Below are 24856 nucleotides of genomic sequence, written 5' to 3' on the forward strand. Positions count from 1 at the left end.
ACTAATATGTGGAAATCCAACCATTGTTATAAGTAAATCAATGTTTGAGGATAGAAATCTCTTCATTCTTTTGGCCCCTATTTCTTTTTGGTGTCCAAAATACTTAATGTGGTTATTTCCATGCAGTCCTACATATAATATAATATATGTGGCAGTGCCTGAATATTAGGACCATTTTTTGGTGTGTTTTCCTTTAGAACTATTGCTAAAACAATAAAATAGACACATGTAACTGGATGTGTAGTGATAAGGGTTACTTTCCAAAAACAATTAAAAAATATCTTGAGAAAGCCAAATCAAGGTCGATTCTATGTACCTAGATGGTGAAGTTATGTGATTTAGAGTCTTCGTGACAGTTGTGGTGATTAACAGATAACCACTATAACTAACAGTTGTCAACACATCTCAATTAGATAGCATATATTAACTGGGGAATTAAATGACTTTAATTATTCCAGTTCTCTGCAGTATCTTTACAGTGATGTGCTAACATCCTCTTTAATTTGCCAAGGTATATGTAAATAAACATTCAAGGTTTTTTTCACATCAAATACATAGCAGGCACTAAAACTTGATGCATGACATAAAGGTCAGCAAATCACCATTGTTAATTATGTCATCACTGTGACCAGCAAATTCATTTAGTTAGTACAAAAGGCTATAATGTAATTCTCTAAGTATTTGGCATTGATCAAATGCCCCCATAGCTAGGAATTTTGAAAATCTACTTTATGAAACGGATTGCTTCATAACATTTGATTTGACTTTCATAACTTGATAACAACAGACTAGCTATTCCTGTATTTATTAAATGTAAGTAAGGAAATGTACATTAACAACTAGACATCATTGAGCCTCTGTCCCATTACTAAATAGTTTTTGCAGACACACTTTTAGAGATACAATCTCCACCTGTGTGATGAATACAACCATAATATTAAACTATATATGATGAATTTGACTATAATATTTTCGACTTTAAATATGAGTTTGTCCATTTGAATGTTTTTCCTCATAAACACTATTTATTTACTTGCAAAAGCTATCAAACATATGCAACAATCACAATGTCTGAACCTTCAGCTCATCACACTAAGACAGGGTGTAGACCAGTTGCTGATTTTGATCTGCCTGACAGAGCCTAAATGTAGCAGGCCCTGTTTGAATATATGGGGTGTATACACAGCTGGTGTACTTAGTATGAGAGGTGGAACTAGGATCTAACATTGTTTAGCTGACAAATGCACTTAGCTTTGTCCAAGAGAGAAATGTTTTGCCTCTAAAATACATGAGTTATAGAAAACAAAGGTTCCTAGCTCATTCAGAATCAACACAATACAGTATAGGACACAATGGAATACTATACGTTATGGTATCCTTGCCCAGCCGGGCCAGGAATTTATTTCCAAGAAACAATGTCAAATATACATTATAAAAATAGCGTGACACAAGCCTGTGCCGTACCAAAAGGAGAGGAAAGAGTAAGAGTAGAGTGAAAGGGGTGTTTTTCAGGCAAGAGAAAGGAGCAAAACAGGGTACTGTAGACAAATTAAAGAATAATGGCAGTAACGCCTGGAGTAGAACATACACAATCTCATTAACAATATCGTGAGTGTATCCCCACTCATGTCCATGAGTGGGGATACACTCACGATATTGTTAATGAGATTATGTATGTAGTGCAATTGTTGTTAATTTGTTTCCAGAGATAATTTTAGATTGTGTTCAAAGAAATCAAATGTTTCAAAAACAATCATCCATGTTGTGTTTCTTTATTTCATGATCATCAGCACCTCTCAGGGGCAAGGCAAATAGCACCATTGAGACTCTGGTGGAAGAAGGTGGACAGTCACAGGATCGGTCCCTTGCAGGCTTTTCTGCTGGTCCCAGTAAGTTGTTCTATTGTTATATTAATACTTATACTTCCCTGACTTTTACAGCTCCTATTCATTACAAACTGTTTCTTAATTCTATTTTTTACAAAATAGTCTTTGATCTTCTTTTATTCTAGACTACTTTCTACATTCTTATCCTGCCTCTACCATCAATCTCTCTGCTACTACTATTTACGATTATGAGTTGGTCTGTGTAGGTAGCTAAGTTTGCCCAGTCGGCAACCGGTGTTAAACAAAACTCTGATCCAGCAATAGCTCTAGGCACGGAGTGCAGTCATCTGGATTGCCCTTTCAGTCTATTCCAGTCTTCTTTATGTAAGTGCTTTGACAATTTCCAACAACAAAACTGACTATCTAATGTGTCTGACCAATGATTTAATGACCCAGAAGAACAGAAGAAGACTACCGCCGAGTCCCGGCCTATCTGAGTCACTGAAACATGACTGCCAAGTGCAGTAGTTCAAACCCTTCCGCTCACTCACTCGTGAACAAAAACCACACAGTGTTTATTAGTTTTAAGGTTTTATTTTGAATTATTTTTAATAGTGTAGTATTCGGAGTGAGCACTTGTCAGGCGACGTCTTCCTCAGGGTCTGTCGTGAAGTAATAAGGGCCCACCTCTCGATACCTCCAATTCCGAATGTAATTACTACACAGAATCTTGGAGTGATCAAGCGAGGGGAAAAGGGAATTAGGAAGGGAACTGCGGGGAAGGATATCTGAAAAGGAAAAGTTAGTAACAAAATATTCTGCAAAATCTAAATTGACTATGATCTTGTTCCTAGATTGATAATATACTAAAACACAAGCCTTTAAAACAACCTCTCTAAAATTCTGAAAAGCTTCCTGCACAGTTGTATTAAAGAACCAAACTCTTTATTAATTATGTTGTTAATTTTCAATCACTTGCAAAGAGATAATTTCAATACTTGTGAATTGCGAATTTTCAATCACTTGTGAATAGCGACAGATTCTCCATCAAAGAATAAAAACCACCCTTCAGCAAATAAACTCCTTTACCGAAGTCTTGAAGGAATAACTAAATGAATATCACATAAACATCATCAGCAAAGAATATGGCCACTTCGTCTGAATTCTAAAGAAAGAAATGCGCCTAGACAATTTGCAACTGAAACAGAATTTACGCGCATTCAAAACAAGCTTTGCGGTCCCCAGAAATACTTTAAACAACCCTTGCCAGCAATGGATTGCAATTCACTACTTGAGGAATAAAACATGAAAGATACTAACTGTCTGTGTTGAAGAAATCATCAAAAATGAATTAACAGCTTTACTTATCACCTTTTAAAAGAAGAAAGCAATCTCAAGCATTTTTGCCATGAAGTAGGAATTCCTATTCCCTACCTGTAGAGTACGACCTACTCTACCACTTTGATGAATTAAACATCCCCTTGAAATGCTGCAACTCGATTCTTCTGTACAGGATAGCTGAAAATGGAGCAAGCTGGAACCTGCCACGCCCCCTGCAACGAACACCGAAAGCCTCCGATGAAATCCTGATCCAAAACACTGGAGCTGTGGGAAACAGGAAAGGGAGCAGGAAGAAACCACAGCCACACCCTAGGAATAGTCCAGAATAGTGAGCACAGGAGACAGGGCGCGGTCGCGTAAGTCAGCGTGCTTCCGGCGCTTACGCATGCGACTAGTCTACTAATCCTCACGCATTAGGCGTGAGCATGCCGAACCTCACACATTAGGCGTGAGCATGCCAAACCTCACGCATTAGGCGGAACAACAGCAGACAGCAGCTAAAGGGGTGGCGAACTGCGCAGACCTACTAACATGGATGCAAATGAGAGGCACAAGCAGGTTTAAAGCACATCAACCACCAACGCCCTCCCAAGGAAGATCGATGCACTTTGCCACATGGGTAACCCCGAATGCTGAGTGGGGCGGGCCCTAGACCACAAGCCACCCTAGCCCTGACAGCACTGCTGATAGATGACGTTAAACTTTAAACAACATTCCCATGAATCAAATTACTTTAACCTAATAGTTAACAGACACATGAAATTATTAGAATAACTGTGAGGGAGCCCCCACCTTCTTTAAAGTACTTTAAAGTACTGCTGGTGATGACTTACTAGTAGTTGGTGAATCGTCCTGTTGGCAGAAGGGCAATGTAATCTTCTTTCTGTAATTAGAAAAATGGTGCACGTTAAGCAAGCACTCATCATTTGTCCTAAGAAGTGTAGCATTTAATGGAATAAGCATATAAAAAGTTAACACCCTCCCCAAAACCGTTACTTTTTTTCAATCCCAGTAATAACAAATGTGTTATGTATCATTTTCTTACATTACGAGACGAAATAGGGGGTTGTGTATGGCATCTGAAAATATGACATGTTTTTTCTAGATGTCACAACATCTGATGCGGCACAGATGACCACCAGTGCCGGGGCCAGCAGTGCAGTGGAGTCCACTCTAGGGGCGAATGCGGCGGAGCCACCAGGAGGAGCTGGGGGGGAAGGCTCAGCGGCGGCAGACGGTGGTAAGTTATTATACTCCTTACTTATTGAAATTTTTGAGTAGGCTCAGAAAGGAGTGTATGATGTACTGTACAGTACACAGTACACTAGTACAAGTACACTGTACTGTTAAGAACAGTTACTAATTTAGAACTACTTTTATTGTTAAGCCAAGTCATATCAGATGTACTCTAGGGATGTGAAGAACGAAAAATGAAAGAAGGGTGAAATGGAGGACGAGCGAGTCTTAACATTTATGACTGTAAAGAATGGTGTTTTTGAATGCAAGTCAAGAGAAGAAGACGGTGGTTTCCAAAATATAATGAAAAGGGTGTTAGTTGGTTGTTGAGAAAAAGAAACTTGGCACATTTGAGACATTAAGAAGAATGATAGACATACTTTGGAAGCCTGAATGTTATCTTCTTTTTCCTCATCGATAGCAGAGATGTATGATGTAGTAGAGCAGACGCTGAGTGGATGAAGATTGTTACTTTGATCAGCATTTCTGTGCCAGAGTAGCAAAGCTGAGGAATTCCAAATACTAGAATTTGTGATTGTTCACAAATACTCCCTGCCTTGACTAACAGTACAGTACTTTACTTTGCAAGCACTGCATCTATTGTGTATGTATTGTATAGTTGACAACATTATATCAAGTCCAGTCCCTTCCTCCGGCAATTATGGGTACCACACTCACTCCCTATGTTAATAATTGCAGGATCAGCTGTCCACACTACGTCACCGGAGGAAGTGACTGTCCCTTGCCCCTTTTTTAAAGACTGTTGGGGGGGTAGGAATTGGGTGTTTGGGAAAGGGGACTTTTGGACTTTTGGACATTGTTGGGGTTAGGCAGGGGGGTGGGTTGGGTTAATTTATTTTATTTTTTGACTACCTCAATATATTTCCTAATAATTATTTTTCATACCAAACATAGTATACGCGTTCATATTATTTTGTGTGGGGGTGGGCGGTGGTTACTGGACTTTTGGTTTCTTACAACTTACCAGCATGAATGAAACATCTAGTCCTGAAATTTACCAAAGTGCCAATAACCAAGTTAGTGAATTCAGTAGCCCTACTAGTACTTTACTAGTAGTACTGGCAGTCTCTGCTCTCCTCCCAGTCCTAGCCCATTATTCTACCTCTCCAAAATGCTTATCTTACCTGTGATTCGTGTTTGAGAATAGGGGCAGCCACATGTATGCCTGCATGGCAAATGGTGATTAAGGTTAGTTGTTGACGACGGATGAAATATCATTGTTGTGCTGGTAGTAGTAGTGGTACACACTGGCAGTAGCAGCATATGAAAAAAAAAAGGAAATGAAACATTGAGTGGCCTGAGCGTAGCATTAGAAACAGTACGATAGATAGTATGCTACAGAACAGTGCCATAAATTGTAGCCTAAGCAGTGCTAAAGTATTCTAAATATAATTACTAGTTTCGTGGACTATGGATGCTATAAAAAATATTATGAAGGTAAAGGATACTTAAACATAAGAATTAACCATTTGATTCGGCATGTGTACGAGCATGATGTTTGATGCTCAATCCACGATGCCGCACATGAAATTCCATTTTCCAAAATTTTTCTATTGCTTAGACCTTATCCTCCCCTGCAAGTGTGTGGAATTTCTTGTTGTCATTTAGTCAAACCTCAATGAAAAACTACACAGCGCGGGGGAAGAGGGTTAGGGTTTTTAAAGATTGGATGGGAATGGGGTTTTTTGCGAAAAGTTTTGTGGAGAGAAGAAAAAAAAACACTGCATGGCCAAACAACAAATGAAGAGAAACAAATGTTTGGATGCAAAGATATCCATAAATACTTTAAGGGACATAAAGGTATTGCACTACTGCATGCATGAAGTTGTTTGCTAAACGGATGGTTAGGTTACTGAAAAGTTGTACTTACTACATCTTATTGGTAAGTATGAGGAAACAATTTGACATTGACATTAGTGCAGGGCTGCATTAATTACGTAATGTCACTTACCTTTCTGCCCTCATAGAGAATAAACACGTATTATTAGTACATTAAGTTAGTAATAAAAATAGCAAAGAAACATATGCAATAGCTGGAGAGATGACTTTGAATCAGAAAACAAAGAAACGCATCTAGTCACATTCGTAGAAGTTCATGTTTACAACAATAACATTTAAAAGATAAGGAGAAGTTAAGAGAGAATACTGTAACTTTATGTTGTAGTTGTCCTGTTGAATTGGTGAAGTTACATGCTTCCAGCCATTCCTCTTACTCGTGATATACTCCTCCATTCCATCTTACGCTCTGTCGATCAATATTGGTGACCAGACACACTGTCCACTGGCTGCCTGATGAGTAATTGCGGATTGCGTCTGCGTTCATCGTTTGTTCCATGGCATATGTTAAAAGCCGTCCTGTAATTTTTGATGGAAAAAAACAGGAAGTGAACCAGTTAAGGTATGCTTTGTAGTGCAAAAATAACACTTTCGGTTATCAGAGCTGACATTATTATTATATACAATCATCACTTCAAAAGTGCGTAACCTGGTTCTCCTTTACAAGGATAGTAATAGTAACTATGGTTTAATTCTTTGTATACATCATGGATTTTCTTTAAAAAAATTGCAAACAAAATTAGACATTCCCAGGAGTGCTCCCAGACTCCTGAACCCAGTCGGGAAAGTGTAGAACACCCTCAAGTAGCCCCCTAAAATCATGGGATACTGCTACCAGGTTGAACCCTAACTTCAAATCGTGCCAAAAAGCACTCTGCAACTAGGCCCAAACCCACCTTTTCCACCATGGATTTTCTTCAAAACACTTGCAATCTAGAACCCCCCCCAAGTAGCCCCCCAAGCCCTCCGCAGAAATGCAATTTTGGAAAAAAAAAATCACCTGATATTTTCTTCAAACCACTTGCAATCACAATTACACATTCTCACGAGTGCTCCCAGACCACTGAACCCAGTCGCAAAAATGTAGAACACCCCCATGTAGCCCCCTGAAAAAATGCGAAAGTGCCTTCCCTAACTCTAAATCGTGCCAAAACGCACTCTGCAACTAGGCCCAAACCCCCCTTTTCCACCATGGATTTTCTTCAAAACACTTGCATTCAAAAATAGACATTACCAGTAGTGCTCCCAGACCCCTGAACCCATACGCAGAAATCTAGAACACCCCCAAGTAGCCCCCTAAAAACATGCGATACCACTACCAGGTTGAACCCTAACTTCAAATTGTGCCAAACCCACTCTGCAACTATGCCCAAACCCCCCTTTTCCACCATGGATTTTCTTCAAACCTCTTGCAATCAAAATTAGACTATCCCAGCAGTGCTCCTAGACTCCTAAACCCACCCCCAACATGATAGAACCCCCCCAAACAGCCCCCAAAAACAAGCAAGTGAGCATAAACTGAAACACTTTTTCACCATGGATTTTATCCAAAACACTTGCATCCGATATTAGACCTTCCCAGAGATGCCCCCAGATCCCTCAAACCTCCCGCAAAAAAAATAGAAAACCCCCAAACAGGCCAAAAGCAAAAATGGAAAATGTGAAAATTTCCGGCCTACCAGTCAAAATCACTCCAAACGCACTCTGCAGCTAGGCCCTAACTCCCCTTTCCCACCATGGATTTTCTTCAAACCACTTGCAATCAAAATAAGACTATCCCAGCAGTGCTCCCAGACCCCCAAACCCACCCCCAAAAACCTAGAACCGCTCCAAACAGCCCCCAAAAACAAGCGAGTGAGCAAAAACGGAAAAACTCTTTCACCATGGATTTCATCCAAAACACTTGCATTGAATATTAGACCTTCCCAGCGATCCCCCCAGGCTCTCAAAGCTCCCGCAAAAAAAGTAGAACACCCCCAAACAGGCCAAAAGCAAAAATGGAAAATGTGACACTTAGAAAATTTCCGGCCTACCAGTCAAAATCACTCCAAACGCACTCTGCAGCCAGGCCCTAACTTCCCTTTCCTACCATGAATTTTCTTCAAACCACTTGCAATCAAAATTAGACCATCCAAGCAGTGCTCATAGACCCGCAAACCCACCCTCAAAAACCTAGAACCCCCCCAAGCAGCCCCCTAAAAACACGTAACACTGCAAGGCCTCAGTTTAGATTGTAACAAAACGCTGTCTGCAACTAGGCCCAAACCCCCCTTTTCCACCATGGATTTTCTTCAAACCACTTGCAATCAAAATTAGACCTTCCCAGCAGTGCTCCAAGACCCCCCGACTCACCCCCAGAAATCTAGAACACCCCAAACAGCCCCCCAAAAACATGCAATACTGGTATATTCAAAACATGGCAAATTGCCCTGTTCACAAAAAATTGCTGTTTTCAGCACTTCCACTACTTCGATCCTCTTGAAACTTACCTGGACACTTTTTCCAGCGATTCCCAAGAATCTCAGCAAGGCAGAACAGAATCGAACCACTGCACTCTTTGAAGAAGAAGAAGAAGGAGGTCTATGACTAGTTTTTACACCCTAGATATGCTTTGTCTGTCTGTGTCAAAGAGCCTAGGTATGCTACTTCAGGATGCTTCACTCAGTGGTGCCTGCCTTGACCATCTGCATGGCCCTGCAGCAAGCATGGGCCAAAAATCCGTTCCGCTCAAGAATTTGCGATTTTTCGGTAATTTCGTGAGATGCACGAAAAACCGAAAAATAGCAAATTTCGCAAACATAACGGATGTTTGGCCCAATCTTGAGGCAGTGCCATTCAGACGGTCAAGGCAGGCACCACTGAGTGAAGCAACCTGATGTAGCATACCTAGGCTCTTTGTCAGACAGACAACGCATATCTAATTGTATGCAGCAAGCCACATAGCCCCAATTTTACATGAACTGCTGTCTGGAGTGGACTCGCATGACAACAACAGTATACTGCCTCACCCTCGACCACTACATACCATGAATAGACAGACATGTAGTTCTGCTGTAGTAGTTGTTGTAGACTGGTTTACCTGTTTGTCCCTCAAAAATTGGCCATAGCGCTTCCTTAAACCGACACTGATAATCCATCCATCCCAGTAAGTGACTGTAAAGAAAAAAGATATAATATTTAATTAATCATCATGGTTTATTGGCAAGTGAGTCCACTACAAGGACATTTTGCATATTGTAAAATGCAACATAGTGGCCCCTGAATTTGAAGTACAATTTGAATTAAACAAGGTAAAAAATACAGAGTAGTAGACATGAGTTAAAATTACTGTGTAAAAGATTAAATAATAACTAGGACAAGACATATGACAACAGCAATTGGTTTCATCAGAGCCAGACAGCCATTGCTGTCCACTGCATGCCATCTTCTCAATTATTCATTACCTCTTCTACTTTTTGCCTGCATCTTCTTCGTAAAGTGAGGGCCCCCAGGGCAGCCTCTCCTGTCAATTTCAGAAGTAACTCTGTCAGCAATCAGCAAGCATGTAGTCAGTCAGTAATTTCAGTTCCACTTGAGGGGACTCGTCTATGAAAGCAAAGTTCCTTTATTCTTCGTAATCCATCCATCTGCCTTGAGGGAAATCGATAGGGGGAGTCTGGAGGAGGAGGATAGAGGAGCATGATTGAGTTGTGAACTTGTGAACCTCAGGAATGCAGACTGCGGCACCTTCAAATCAATAAGGAAAATAAGATGAAGACAGTGCTGCTGATGGACTTGTTGTGGTAAAAGTGGCAAAACAAAGAAAGACACACAGGAATAAAAGTGAATAAGGATGAAAAAAAAGGAAGTAATTTTCAGGCCTCGGTGTCAGGGAAGTAGAGCTCGTCCTCAAACTCTATGAACTGAGACGGGAGTAGGTCAGCTAACAGAGAAGAACTTCTGTCACCTTAGTATTTTGTAAACTGGTGGTATGAAGTGCTGATTCATCTTGATCAGTGTTAACCTCTCCACATTTTTGGGTGAGAAGCGGGTCCTTTTTGAAGATACAATGGCACCAGCAGCACTGAAAACACGTTCAGAAGACACGCTTGCGAGTGGGCAAGACAAATAATTTAGATCCAGGTTGGTGATCAGTGGCCATAGAGGCCTTTTCCTATACCAATACAGCAATGGGTTCTGATTAACAAAGACCTCTGTTGGGTCATCCAGATAGGCCTGCACCATCGACTCAAGGTTCTCCACGGTTGCTCCACTTTGCGTACCATCTGTAGTCTTTGCAGCACTGAAATGAGCAAACCCTTGATGAGTTTGCCAATCCGCTTCCGAGAATATTATGGCTGGGCCAGGTGCAGGTGATGATGATACGGTTGCTGCAGGTGTCGTTAACGGCAGTGAGGGAAAGTGACTCCCTTCGGCCACAGATTCAGAAGTGGAACTTGACGTCGTATGGCCTGCTGCTTCAGTTGTACTTCTGCAGGCTCCTTGAATTTTAGGCTGCTCATTTTTGAACCGAGTGGCTGACACATCTGCTTCATCAAAAGGAAAGAATGCTTTGCTGGCCACTGCCTTTTTGTACCGTGGATCCAGAATAGTGGCACAAATGTAATGTTGTTCTGTATGTATGTTTTTAAGCCTTTCATTGGCAACTAGGCGGCTTAATAACCTCTCCGCCAACTGATATGCGTCTTGCTTTTCTGCATCATCTCGGAACGTTGAAGACACCGCCTTCAGCTGGTGATCCAGCATGACCAACAATGGGATAGCTTTGCCCAAAGAACAGTCCTCCCTGCTGACTTCACGCGTGAAGACCGCAAAAGGACGAAGCATGTCTGTCAGGCTTGCAACTAGCTTCCATTCCTACAACTCTAGCCTCATGTCTTTCATAGTAGAATCCAGTTTATAGACATAATCATTTATTACCCTCCACTGCTCAGACAGACGCTCAAGCATGTAAAAGGTTGAGTTCCAACGTGTTGCCAACTTCTGGATGAGTCCTTTGACTGGCAGTCTATGTTCATGTTGAATGCACCTCTGCTCCTTCCGGGCCTTAAAAGAATGGCTGAAATGTGTGAAGATTCTTTGGCAGGTGGTCAGTAACTTGCTGACTGTTTTCTTTTTTCAATAAATCTTGCACCACGATGTTAATACTGTGGGCCAAACACGGCCACCTTGCTGCATGGCCTTAACTATATTACTGCCATTATCCGTGGAAACATAACCAACCATGCGATTTCTTGGATGCAGCCATTCAGAGGCCTTCCTGTCAAACTCATCCAAAAGGTTAGGTGAGAGTATGAGTTTTCTCCACCGCAAACATGGCTAATGTTCCATATTTCCGAGTAGCTTAAAAAACTGTGTTCGGGTCAACATCTGCATTTGTCTGGTCTCTAACCCCTGCAAAAGAGACCCGGTGTGCAGTGATGCACATGTAATCAAGGGCTTGGCACGTGGTCCACATATCTATTGTCAAGTGGATAGTGTGAACAGCACTCTTTTGCAAAGCTGCCCCAATCACCTCCAGCACATCTTGATGTAGTGCTGGAACCGCAACTCTGGCAAAATAGGACCGGCTAGGAACCTTCCATTTAGGGCAGACTGTTTCCACAAATTCTAGAAAACTCACCCCTTCCACGAAAGAAAAAGGGAGAAGGTCCAGCGCTAGCATTTTAGCCAGCTATGCGTTATACAGACGTACCGTTGGGTGGTTGCGTTCAAATGGCGCCTCCGACCAAAACATGCTTCTAATGGTGGGCTGGACCGTTTTACGTGATGATGATGATGATGCAGACTTCAAACCAGTTAGGCTCATTGATGTACTTTTTCGCATTGTTGTCTGTCCCAGACTCTTAGTGTGCCTCATACATGTTGCAAGTGTAGAGGGTGTTGGCGCTACCACTGCAGTGCTGCTGCCAGGGGTACTGGGTGTATCAGAAGAAATGTTGGTCGGTTCTTGACTTCCCCCCTGCACAATCAGCCCCTAGTCAGCATCAGATGCAATATGAATGGATACATTTGGATCAGTTCTACACTGGGCTTCCCGGATGACCTCTCTGGCCTCCGGTACCATAGTTGGTACCAAGCTTACCCCGACTAACTAATACTTTACAAATCGAACAAACATCCGTGTTTTCCGCCTTTTCGCTAACAGTAAAGTAGTCCCAAACTGGGGACTGGTGATGTCTGCTGGTGGTGGAGGTGCTACTTTGACTTTCAATGACAGATAAAGTGGAGAATGGGCGTTGCTGAATTTGTTTCTGTTGTTCACTTACAGCACCACTACTTGAGGTCGAGCTGGATGGAGGTCCATGTCGGCCCTTCTGACTAAAAAATATGGGAGCTGCAGGTCGTGTTGGTGTTGTAGTTAACTGCGTTGGTGATGGTACCAGTGCCACACCGCCCACATCCCGCTCAGCAGCCATTCAGGATAGGGTGAAAATGTCTGTGTGCTGCATGGGCTGGAGTAGCGACTGTGATGACTGGGTCATCGTCAGACTGTTCATCTGCAGCAGAAGACACCACTTCTTGTTCATCGTCATCACCCAAAAGTTGAAGCCGTGCGGGAACCTTCCTTTTAGGCTTAGCTACCTCTGTCGGCTCATGGCGTGACTCACTCTCAGACTGCATTGCTGGGTTCCAATCAAGATCAAGATCATAAAAATGAAGAGGGCTTGAAGTAGAACTTGTAGTAGTAGTAGTAGCTCTCCTTGACCTTTTTCTTGCTGGGGATCTGGAAGACAATGGATCATCATCAGGAGAAGTGGCTTCCTCGGATGATAATGCTTGAATCTCAATTTCCTGATGTGCCCCTACTTCTGGAGGTACCAGCGTTGTAGTCAGTTGTGCCGCTCCATGAACCTCTAGTTGCACCTCTCCATGCACCTCTCCATATGCCTCTACTTGCGCATCTCCTTGCGCCTCTCCTTGCGCCTCTCCTTGCACCCCTCCTTGCCCATGTACTTGTGCGTGTACTAGTTTCACCTGTGGTTGTCGTTGTGGATGTGGTTGTTGAACACTCGTTGATTGGATGGTACTTTCTTGTGATGAGCCAACATCAATGGTCGATGGTGATTGAGAAAGTAAAGTGGCTGCCTAAGCAGCACTCATGGTCTTGGACCTAACTTGGCGTGGTGGCACTGAGCCCAATGAAGTGGAGGCGCTGCTTCCAGCTTGGTCCCCGGCGGACACCACTGCTGCTGCAGGCGTTTTCTTTTCTTTCCCAAAAAAGGTGTTGGTGGGCACACCAGTCTCCTTGGTAGGTGGTGCCACTTGCTTCTTCGGCTCTTTCTTACTGGCAGTGGCACTGGCAACTTTTTTCGCTGAGGCACTATGGGCACCTTTCTTTAGGCCCATCTTCTTCAGATGTCAGAACAGCAGGCTGCAGTTGCACGAGTTGCAGAGTTGTCTTGTCTATGGCCACACGTGACATCACGTGACGTTGTGCTGCACACACCGCTGCAGGACTTCTTCCTGGCACTGGTGGTTCTCTTGTGCACCTAAAAGCAATAGAAGCCAGAGAAACATCAGTTAAACACCCCCAAAAGTCAAAAAACACACAAAAATCACCACAATCCAATGCCATCCATGCCCTCAATGATGTTTAAATTTAAGACACCCCACAGAAAGACTTGGTCCATGCACCCTTGAGTACCCCTGGGCCTAATGGAAGAAAGCAAGGTAAACTGGGTGCAGGCCTGAGCACACTGCCTGGCTTCAAAATGGGCCCTTGACCCCCACCCTCATGGCCAGGCCCCTACAACACCCCAAAAAGTCGAAAAACACACAAAAATCACCATAATCCAATTTCATCCATGGCCTCAATGATGTTTAAATTCAAGACGCCCCACAAAAAGACTTGGTCCATGCACCACTAAGCACCCCTGGGCCTAATGGAAGAAACCAAGGCAAACTGGGTGCAGTCCTGAGCACACTGCCAGGTTTCAAAATGGGCCCTTGAACCCCAGCCACATGGCCAGGCTCTGCCTGAACCAGGCCTCAAAATGGCCCCCACCCACATGGCCAGGCCCTAACAACACCCCAAAAAGTTGAAAAACACACAAAAATCACCAAAATCCAATGCCATCCATGCCCTCAATGATGTTTAAATTCAAGACACCCCACAGAAAGACTTGGTCCATGCACTACTGAGTACCCCTGTGCCTAATGGAAGAAAGCAAGGTAAACTGAGTTCAGGCCTGAGCACACTGCCCAGCTTCAAAATGGGCCCTTGACCCCCAGCCAAATGGCCAGGCCCTGCCTGGACCAGGCCTCAAAATGGCCCCCACCCACATGGCCAGGCCCTAACAACACCCCAAAAAGTCAAAAAACACACACAAATCACCACAATCCAATGCCATCCATGCCCTCAATGATGTTTAAATTCAAGACACCCCACAGAAAGACTTGGTACATGCACCACTGAGTACCCCTGGGCCTAATGGAAGAAAGCAAGGCAAACTGAGTGCAGGCCTGAGCACACTGCCCAGCTTCAAAATGGGCCCCTGGCCCCCAGCCACATGGCCAGGCCCCAACAACACCCCAAAAAGTCAAAAAACACACAGAAATCACCACAATCCAATGCCATCCATGCCCTCAATGATATCTAAATTAAAGACAACCCACAGAAAGACTTGGTCCATGCACCACTCACTACCCCTGGGCCTACTGGCTAGTGAGGCTTTACAGGCACCCCAAAATAAAAAATAAAAATTAACATATAACAGTGATCTAAAATTCCATGACATAAATGAGAATTAAGTAAAAAAAAAAACATGGGCCTAGTGGATACTGTGCCTACCCACAATATATATTTTTTTAAAGTTGTGAAAAAAGTTTTAAAACAGTAGTTGCAGCAACTGCAATGCCCCAAACAAACAACACCAACTTACTTGTAAAATCTTAAGTCCAAAAGTGATCCAAACTCCAAAGTCCAAAAAGTCCTCAAATACAAATATCCAGCAGCAGCCACAAAAAGTAATCATTCCAGCTCCATGTCCAAATCAAAAGTGACCAGGACATAGGCAAAGCACTGGGAGGAGCCTGCTTGACAGGAACAGGAAGTTGGAGACTCTGGGGCACTTCCTTCCTCCCCCCCCAAAAAAATGGACTCCTTGCAAGAAAAAGTGCAGCCAAATGTCAATCTGAGGAGTTATTCTGATCAAAATCATCATTTTCAGTAGGTTTATGCTTCCTGCGGTGGATTTCTTGTGCAGAATTGCAATCTTTGCAATTTCTGGAAAGCGAGCTTTTCAATACTCCCGCCGGAAGTCAGCTGCGCACCGCATCTATGTGTTCGGTATTGTTTACTCCCGCAATGCGTGATTGCGGGCTCTTATGACGTACTCGCGTTGTCAAACTCTCGCTGTGCAAGATGGCGAGCCGCGATGACGTAATTGCGTTCGAAAAACTCTTGCGCGATCACGCAGCAAGATCCAAAATGGCGCAGCACACGCAAACCGGGAGAAAAACAACTCGGCGGACTCAGAATCATGGTAAGTCAATGCCGCACGCGCGATATTGTATTTTTTAAGCGCGACCAAGCAAAATAATTCGCAGCTTTCGAATTAGCGAATTTTTGGGCAAATTTGCGCGATTCGAGGACCGCGAATTTGCCAAAAAATCCACAAATTCCGCAAACCAAACGAAACGGAATTCCAGCCGCAGCAAAGGGGTTAAAAAAAACACAATGACTTATCTGGTCCACTTCATCAAATGTGACTGTATTTTTATAATCGCTGCTTTTAGTGAATTATTTGATCACGTTGACCCCTATTCTAGAATGTGTCGAAGGAAGTGTCCCATCAAGTTTGAATTGTTTAGTGCTATGCTCTAAGCTGTTCTAACCATTTTGTGGTAGCAATATGGTGGAGGGGTAGTTGGAAAGGCCTTCAGGAGCTTTTGTGTGTTCCTCTGCAGCCTGTTGGCCACAGCACAGTGGAAACATCTGAAAGCCCTGAAGCCTATGCAAAGAGACACACGCCTTTCACCCATGAGTCAGTGTGCAAGGGTTTTCAAACAGCTTTGCGCCTCGGACAACTTTCACATTTGCAAACTTCTGTCCCCACAAACAGGCTACAGGGATACAGCGGACATTTAAAGGGTCCAACAAACATGTGCCACAGCGTGCATAGAGCTCTGCAGATGGAGGAATCCTAAGCATTTCTCATGCTTCAGGACGTACCCAGTTCTATTCTACCCAGTTCTAATGTGACCATAATGTGCCATTCCCATGTTCTGCTAGGCAGCTCTGTAGGAGTGTCTGGCATAAATGCAAATCATCATGTTCATGGCTTAACCATGACCCAGATCTTCACCTCTGCCCCACTAGCCAATGGTATGACAAAAACCTTTACTTAGAGAATTACATTATAGCCTTCTGTACTAACGAAATGAATTAGCTGGCCACAGTGATGACATAATTCACGATGGTAATTTGCTGACCTTTATGTCATGCATCAAGTTTTAGTGCCTGCTATGTATTTGCTTTGAAACGAACCTTAAAAGTTTATTTACATATACCTTGGCAAATTAAAGAGGATGTTAGCATATCACTGTAAAGATACTTTTATGGGATAGTGTTGTCACACACTTTAACCGTTTCACTGCGGCGGCTATTCCGCCGCAGTGCTAAGGGGGCAGGGCGGAAATGTGGCCGGCGCATGCTGGTGACGGAACCGCTCCGTCACCAGCGTCGGTTGCGCTGTGCTTATGACGGAGCGGTTCCGTCATGGCCCCATGACGGAACCGCTTCATCATCAGCACAGCGCCACCGCAGCTGATGACGGAGCGGTTCCGTCATCAGTAGGGGAGGGGTTAAATGTGGACGCAAAGTAAATATGTTTATCTCTATAACTTCTGTATATTGCATTAAATCTGAAGTACTATTGTACTATTGTACATTAGCTATTTTCTAGACCATTGGTCCAATAAAATTTTACATTTTGAATGTTAATCTTTAGATTAGTTTTGAGGTGACCAACCAGCCAATCTGCATAATCCTCCTATATATTTAATAACAATTACCTATTACATTTCAATATTTTGCATTACTTCAGTAAATTAGTATAAACAGACCAAACTATTGACTTTTTATTTTTCCCCACGTATCAACCTTGTATATACGGCATTGTTTTATCTCTGAAAATGTTTTATTTTCTCAGAGGATTATTGTTTGGCAGTTTCCAAATTCATTTTTATTTTCAAAGTGAAGTCAGCAGCAGGGAACCCTTCTCTATGCATTAATCATGATAACCATGTTGGTAGATACATGGATACTTTTAACACAGTATTACTTTGTGAAGAAAATATAGTAACTGTAGAAAAAAATTCTCATTATTGACACCATTAGATGAGTAGTCTTACTAAGTGCAATGCATTATTATTCTACATTAAGAGGGAACAAATGTAAAGAAAACAACATAGAAAAAATACTAAAAGTTAATTGGTACCATTTCCAGTAAAGTAAACGTTCTTATTAAGACAGTGAAATATACTCCCAGATAAAATGGAATAGCAGCAACAGAGGCTATTAAATTGTTTCACTGAGTGATATGTAATCATGTATTAAGCACAACATGCAAACTATTTAAATACGAGTGTAGTCCATGGCTACAAATGTAAGAAGAAACACAACAAAAATATTTTCTTGATGGTTTTAAGGAATGTCTCATTGCCGCAGAACTAAGGTTCTGCTTACAACTTTGACAGTCTGGGGGAAGGCCGCAATGCACTGCAATGGTTGTGCCTAAGGCCTTTCCTGCCTGGTATAGAATGTGTGGTCCATGCCATGCAGGAATGGGGATGAATGCAGACAGTGGGACACAACATGTGCCCCCCTGCATGCATCCCCGTCCACAGGGGTAACAGGAAGCCCTGTAGGGCCCTCTTTATTTACCTAACACCAGCCTAATCATGGCAGGCTCACTGCCATGTAAAGGCTGGGGATGGGAATCTTGTATTTTTGCGTGGTGGTGCTGCAGCTGCCCTGCCAAGCATTCTGCCTCCCCAAACCATCAGGGATAACAGCTGCCAGGCGGTTGTGGCGGTCCCCTGGAGGTCTGACCGGCATTCTCGTAACACGGTGGTCGGATCCATGGTATGGTGGTCCTCGACGCTCCACTGCATCTCCACTGAGAGTGTGGCAATCCTATGGACCCCCAAACTCGTAATCAGGCCCTAAGTAACAGAAATATATGACAGTTGTTTGAGTCTTTCCTATAGCATTAGCAAAATATATTTTATATACATATATATATATATATATATATATATATATATATATATATATATATGTTTATATATATATTCACTGAAAAAACCATAGGTTATAGACCATATATAGTTAGGGATTAGCATTTACAAAACCTTAATTTACTCGCACAAAACCATAGAAATTCGCATATATAGTTAGTTGCAATAACTATATATCGCGCACCCGCAATCCACTGCTGATGATGTCACATATTACATCATTCATGACATGGTTAGTGACATCACTGATGACATCACTGATGACAACATCCAGTGACTATGTTTCTGTAAAGTTAAAATATGTCTTACATATTGAAGAATGAGTGGATGTATAAGTGTCTGGATGAAGGATTTAGTAGGTGCATGACTGACTGTATGAGTGAGTGATTAAATGTGTCTCACTGAGAGCATGAGTTGGTGACTAAACTGTCTTAATTCGTGCATCATTATGTCTGTTGTTCTGTAAACTGCTGCATGTGTTGATCAGTAGCTATATGAGTAACTATATGGGTTATTGATTGGTTGCCCAAGTATTTGTATGGGAGACTGAGTGTGTGTGTGGGTGGCTGGGAGGTGTATGACTCTGTGCATAGATGTTTGAGCAGTTGATTCACTAGATGTATGGGTTCAAAAGTGCATGTGGAAACAGCTGTATGGGCGGTTAACTGTGTGCATGAGTGTATTGGTTAGTGAATGGATATCTCAGTGCTACCATGTCAAAGTAAGTACATATGTAAAACACAGTACATGTGAGAGTTGACATATATAAATAATTGTGCATAAGAGCCAATGAATGTGTGAGTGGCTGTGTGGATCATTGTGAACTTGTATCAGGGATTGTATAAGAGAGTAAATATGTGTTAGTATATGTTTGAATAAGTAAGGTGTGTATAACTGTATAGTTGAGGAAATGGAGGTGTGATTGATTCTTTGCATGACTGACTAGGTGTGTGAGTAACTCCATGGATGAGTGACAGTCTGTGAGTGTCTGTTTACACTGAGTGGATCTAAGGTTATATTAGAGTCTGAAGAGCTTCATCGTATTATCACATGAATGATGTCATCAGTGATGTCATCAGTGATGTCATTTAAGATGTCATCAGTGATGTCATCAGTGATGTCATTTTACATGTCATCAGTGAGGTCATCAGTGATGTCATTTGAGATGTCATTAGTGATGTCATCAGTGATGTCACTGACCATGTCATGAATGATGTAATATGTGACATCATCAGCAGTGGATTGCAGGTGCGCCATATATAGTTATTGCAACTAACTATATATGCGAATTTCTATGGTTTTGTGCGAGTAAATTAAGGTTTTGTAAATGCTAATCCCTAACTATATATGGTCTATAACCTATGGTTTTTTCAGTGAATTTCAATGGTTTTTTAATAGCAAATATGAAAAGCTTTAATATGTCAAGTACGTGGTAGATAAAAACATTTTTGTGTCTATGCACGCTGATGTGCTTTGAACGCTGCCCCCCCTCCTCTTTTCTTTTAGGAGTATTCTCACTTTGCAGATAGTGAAGGGTAGGTTAACGTAAGCCTTTGCCCCCTTTGTAACCCGTCGTGCCTGCTTTTCTCTCCATTTGATTGATTGTTATCCAAGCATTTACTGTTTTAGAATTGGATCTTTTTGCTTCATTCTCTAATAACAAACAAGCACAGAGTCGCAATACTCTGTTTAGTCTTTGCAGATAGTGAAAAATCGTTTTAAAAAACAAAAGGAATCGAGCAAAATCAGTAGGCCACTAATGGGATCTCTTTTTGACCTCGCTAAAATACAAACATTAGAAACAACCCCTCATGAGAAATACGAAACTAGTGAGATGAACTGACCTCGACGCCATGATGACTGCAAGACAGCTCGGCTCCGCCACCCACCCCGCCCAAATTCTATAAGTTCCGGTGGAGCCCCAACGTGAACAGGTAGAGAAGAACTTGCCCTCCCCTCTTTGACTGAAGGTTCTTGTAGCCTGTCCCTTCTGTTGTCATTTAACAGAACTTTTTGGACTACTGAAAGGGGTTGTGTTCCGACCGCTGGTTGGTGGAGATATTTTGACTATATTCTGGACCTGCGTTGTCGCGTAATGCGTCATATGACGCACCGCGTTAGCGCACCCGGAAGTACTCCGGTGCGCAAGGCGCAGCTTCCCGGAAGCGATCCAGAGCGCGGCGCGCAGCGCGTAACATAGGCATAACAGGTCATGTTACTTGTTAATAAAACTTTTCATTGGTTCATTTTACTTTTGTTATTCTAATGATGAAAGGCTTGGTCATAATAGCGCTTTTTATTGCTTTCGAAAAAAATTTTTTCTTAAACATATATGTTATAATGTTCCAGGCTAATGTATTTTCCCGGGAAATTTACAACTGTCCTGCAAGTAAAATATTCCTATTTCGAGAAAAAGGGCGTTTCTTTGTCCCATGAGGGAGCCGTTGAGCAAAAGAGGCTCGGCCTGCTGTCTTAGTTGCCGATAGGCCTGAAAATCAGATTCTTATCGATCACTTTATGTTGCAGGAGTAGAAAACACAACAGCCCTTGACCATTTATCTTTACTGCGTTCCTGCGTATTATACCTTTTAACCGTCATGTAATTGGACTGCTTTATTTCACTTGCCTTTACTGATTCAAAAACAGTGGCTATTATTCAAAACGTTTCCAATGTAAGTACTACTACCATGTTTTGTTTTAAAAACCTTTATTGTGAAAATGTCAGTATACAAATACGGGCCTATAACCACGTGGGCCGGCCACCGAGAAAACTGGAATCGTATATGATGAGGGGACATTTACACTGTAGAACAACGTAACGGGCAACCCATTAGGTTGCAAGAACTAAGGTGTTTAACATTTGCGGAATCGGTGGACGTACATTTTATAATTAAAGTACGACAGGGCCAGTTACAATAAAATTATCTAGATATACATTTGCGGGCAAGTACCATGGGTGACGTTAAATCGAACTTTCAATAGTACAGTAATCAATAACACATCAGAACTTAATATCAATAGGGATGTCCAAATGTTCAATCAGTACTCGTCCCCGCCCGCCATGTGCTTCAAAACTGCATACGTATCTCGTGATATCAAGGTTGGGCAACCAGTACACAACAAGGAGTTACGAGTCTCATTTATACCGGCGCCATTTTGGGCGAGGCCGGGCAGGTCCAGGATATAGTCAAAATGTCTCCACCAACCAGCGACTATGATGATGTTCATAAGCTCTATTGATTAGATTAACACTCCTCTCTCCACATGAAATTAATTTGCCGCAAGTTAAACATGTCATTTTCATTCGTCCAAAGTTCTTCTGAAGATTTAGAACCGTTTCCCTTGCCTCTGATTCTGACACTGCCACTTCAATGGTGAATGTACTGGCAGGTCGGGCATTATCCACCAAATCAAACTGCAGATGAGATGCCTTCACCTGGAGAGGCGGAAAAGGTCCGTTTACGCCGCACCCCACGCCGTCTTTCGGCGCAGCATTGTAGGATGGCCACACCAGTGAAACTTGCTGGACACCACCTCGGTGCCATCCGGATCTCACCGCGTTCGAGTCACTGTACCGCAAGAGTGGGAGAAACTCAGCTGGACACGCCGTCTTTCGGCGCAACATTGTAGGATGGCCACACCAGTGAAACTTGCTGGACACCACCTCGGTGCCATCCGGATCTCACCGCGTTCGAGTCACTGTACCGCAAGAGTGGGAGAAACTCAGCTGGACACGCCGTCTTTCGGCGCAGCATTGTAGGATGGCCACACCAGTGCGGCAACTTGCTGGACACCACCTCGGTGCGATCCGGATCTCGTCATGTTCGAGTCACTGTACCGCAAGAGTGGGAGAAACTCAGCTGGACACGCCGTCTTTCGGCGCAGCATTGTAGGATGGCCACACCAGTGCGGCATCTTGCTGGACACCACCTTGGTGCCATCCGGATCCCGTCGCATTGTGCTGCCTTCGGCGTACTGTAGCAGCAAGAGTGACCGCAACTCAGCTGGACACGCCGTCTTTTGGCGCAGCATTGTAGGATGGCCACACCAGTGCGGCAACTTGCTGGACACCACATCGGTGCCATCCGGATCTCGGCGCGTTGTGCTGCCTTCGGCCTACTGTAGCAGCAAGTGCGGGCGCAACTCGGCAGGACGGCGAGTGAAACGCTAAGGGGCGCCGCACTGCACATGAGGTGCCTCCACCTGGGGAGGCGGAAGAAGGCCGTTCGCGCCGCCTCCCTCCGGGCACCCCACGTCGTCTTTCGGCGCAGCATTGTAGGATGGCCACACCAGTGCAACTTGCTGGACACCACCTCGGTGCCATCCGGATCTCGGCGCGTTGTGCTGCCTTCGGTCTATTCGCACATCGGTCCGCTTCTGACGCCGCCTCATGGGCCAACGGGTTTTGTATGCTTTTTATAACCCAAAGCCGCATAACAGGTCATGTGACTTGTTTATAAAACTTTTCATTGGTTCATTTTACTTTTGGTTTCCTAATGATGGAAGGCTTGATCATATGACCTAAAAATAACACTTTTCATTGGATTAAAACATTTTTTTTTCCAAAACGATGAAAGACCCACCTTTTTTTTTCTCACTCGGCAATCAAAAAAGGTTCCGTTCGATGACAACAGAGGGGACAGGCAACAAGAACCATCACTCAAAAAAGGGGAGGGCAAGTTCTTCCCTACCGGGTCACGTTGGGGCTCCACCGGAACTCATCGAATTGATAGTCTACAGTGTTTCTGGATGTTTCAGACTGAAGCTGGCGTCAGCATGAGAGCACCACCATCTCGTAGCTCCGTCATGGCCATTCCGCAAGCAATCATGGCAGCCGCTCCCCACCGGAAGCCTGCGGGAGTCGGGGGCCCCCAAGACTTTTGTAGAATCTTCAAAGCTGAGGGGACGCTTTCGAGAATGGAGCCCAAGCCCTAGCAGACAAGCGTCCGAGTTCCAAGGTGTCCCAGGGCCATTTTAGTGGACCAGGCCCAAATCCGAAGAGCCGGCCGCCATTTTAAGAGTCCTGTGGCAGCCGCCTATCGCTGCACCGCAAGAGGGGGAGCAACTCAACTACATGGTGAGCGAGACGCTGTAGCAGCAAGAGCGGGCGGTAAACAGCTGAATGGCGGATGAGGCACAGTGTAGCAAAAGCGGGCGGAATGACAACTGAAACGGTAAAGGGGCGCCCCACTACACCAGACGAGCCTCCACCTGGGGAGGCCCATTCACGCCGCCTCCCTCCCCCCCCCCCCCGGGGCGCCCCACGCCGTTTTTCGGAGCAGCATTGTAGGATACCAAAACCAGTGCGGCACCCAGGTGACATCACCTGGGTGCCGTCCAGAACTCAGCACGTTGTGCTGCCTTGGGACTATTCGCACAACAGACCGCTACTGACCATTGTTGCTTCTGTTTTAATAAAAAAAAATTTAAGGTGTTTACTGTTTTTGTTGCGATGTATATATTTATAAGTTATTAAAGTGTTATAATCCTACTACTTTGTTGGAGTGCTATATATTTTTAATGTGACACATAATTGTGAAGACTTTGATGTACAAAAAGGCATCCCTGGAATCTTCCGCTTCATGCTCGGTCCCACACACCCTCACAGTGAGAATCCCCTCCCCAATCACAATACAGGATGGTTATCAGATAGTAGGAACGCGTGTGGTGTGACGGATCTCATCGGGTGGGGGCCTTGATCTACTGTAAATGTAAATGTAAATGTAGTGTATCTTGTATAGCGCACAGCTGCCCCAACGGGGCGTCCCGGCGCTTGCTTAGGGAACCCGTCCTGGTATTCCCCTGTAAGATACCCAGCAGGGCATCCGCAAGGTGAAAGCCAGGCATCCCGCCGCGAGGGGCCGTTGTGGAGATTAAGCAAGCTATTGCCCAGAGTCGCAGAGTGTAAACCCGTGGTTCGAGTAGGCACCGGAGTGAGAATTGTCGAGTCCGTGGACATTTTGGACTCAAGACCCAGCCGAGCCGGGAATTGAACCCTGGTCCCGGGCTGACCTCTGCTTCCAGGTCTGCCTCCTCTAACCAGTGAGCCACACTTCTCCACTGTAACTCCTTTGAAGAGGGGTGATTCTTTACAGTTGAGGCCTTAAACTACATCCGCAGGGCTACGTGATAGCCTGGGACAGGCCTGGACAATCATACACAAAGGAAGAGGAATGTCAGAGGGTGCGGTAGTGAATAGGGTGAAAGGGTGGTGTCGGGCGATCACAGGATGTGATTCTCAGGGAAGAGCAGCGCAGATGGGGGGAGGTTTATGGCCCATGCATAAGACAGAGAGCGGGGGTGACCAGTGCGTGGGGGAGATGCTTGCGAGGGTGGGGAGCCATGCTGAG

This window comes from Lissotriton vulgaris, chromosome 2_1, assembly GCF_964263255.1.
Source record: "Lissotriton vulgaris chromosome 2_1, aLisVul1.2, whole genome shotgun sequence".
NCBI lineage: Eukaryota > Metazoa > Chordata > Amphibia > Caudata > Salamandridae > Lissotriton > Lissotriton vulgaris.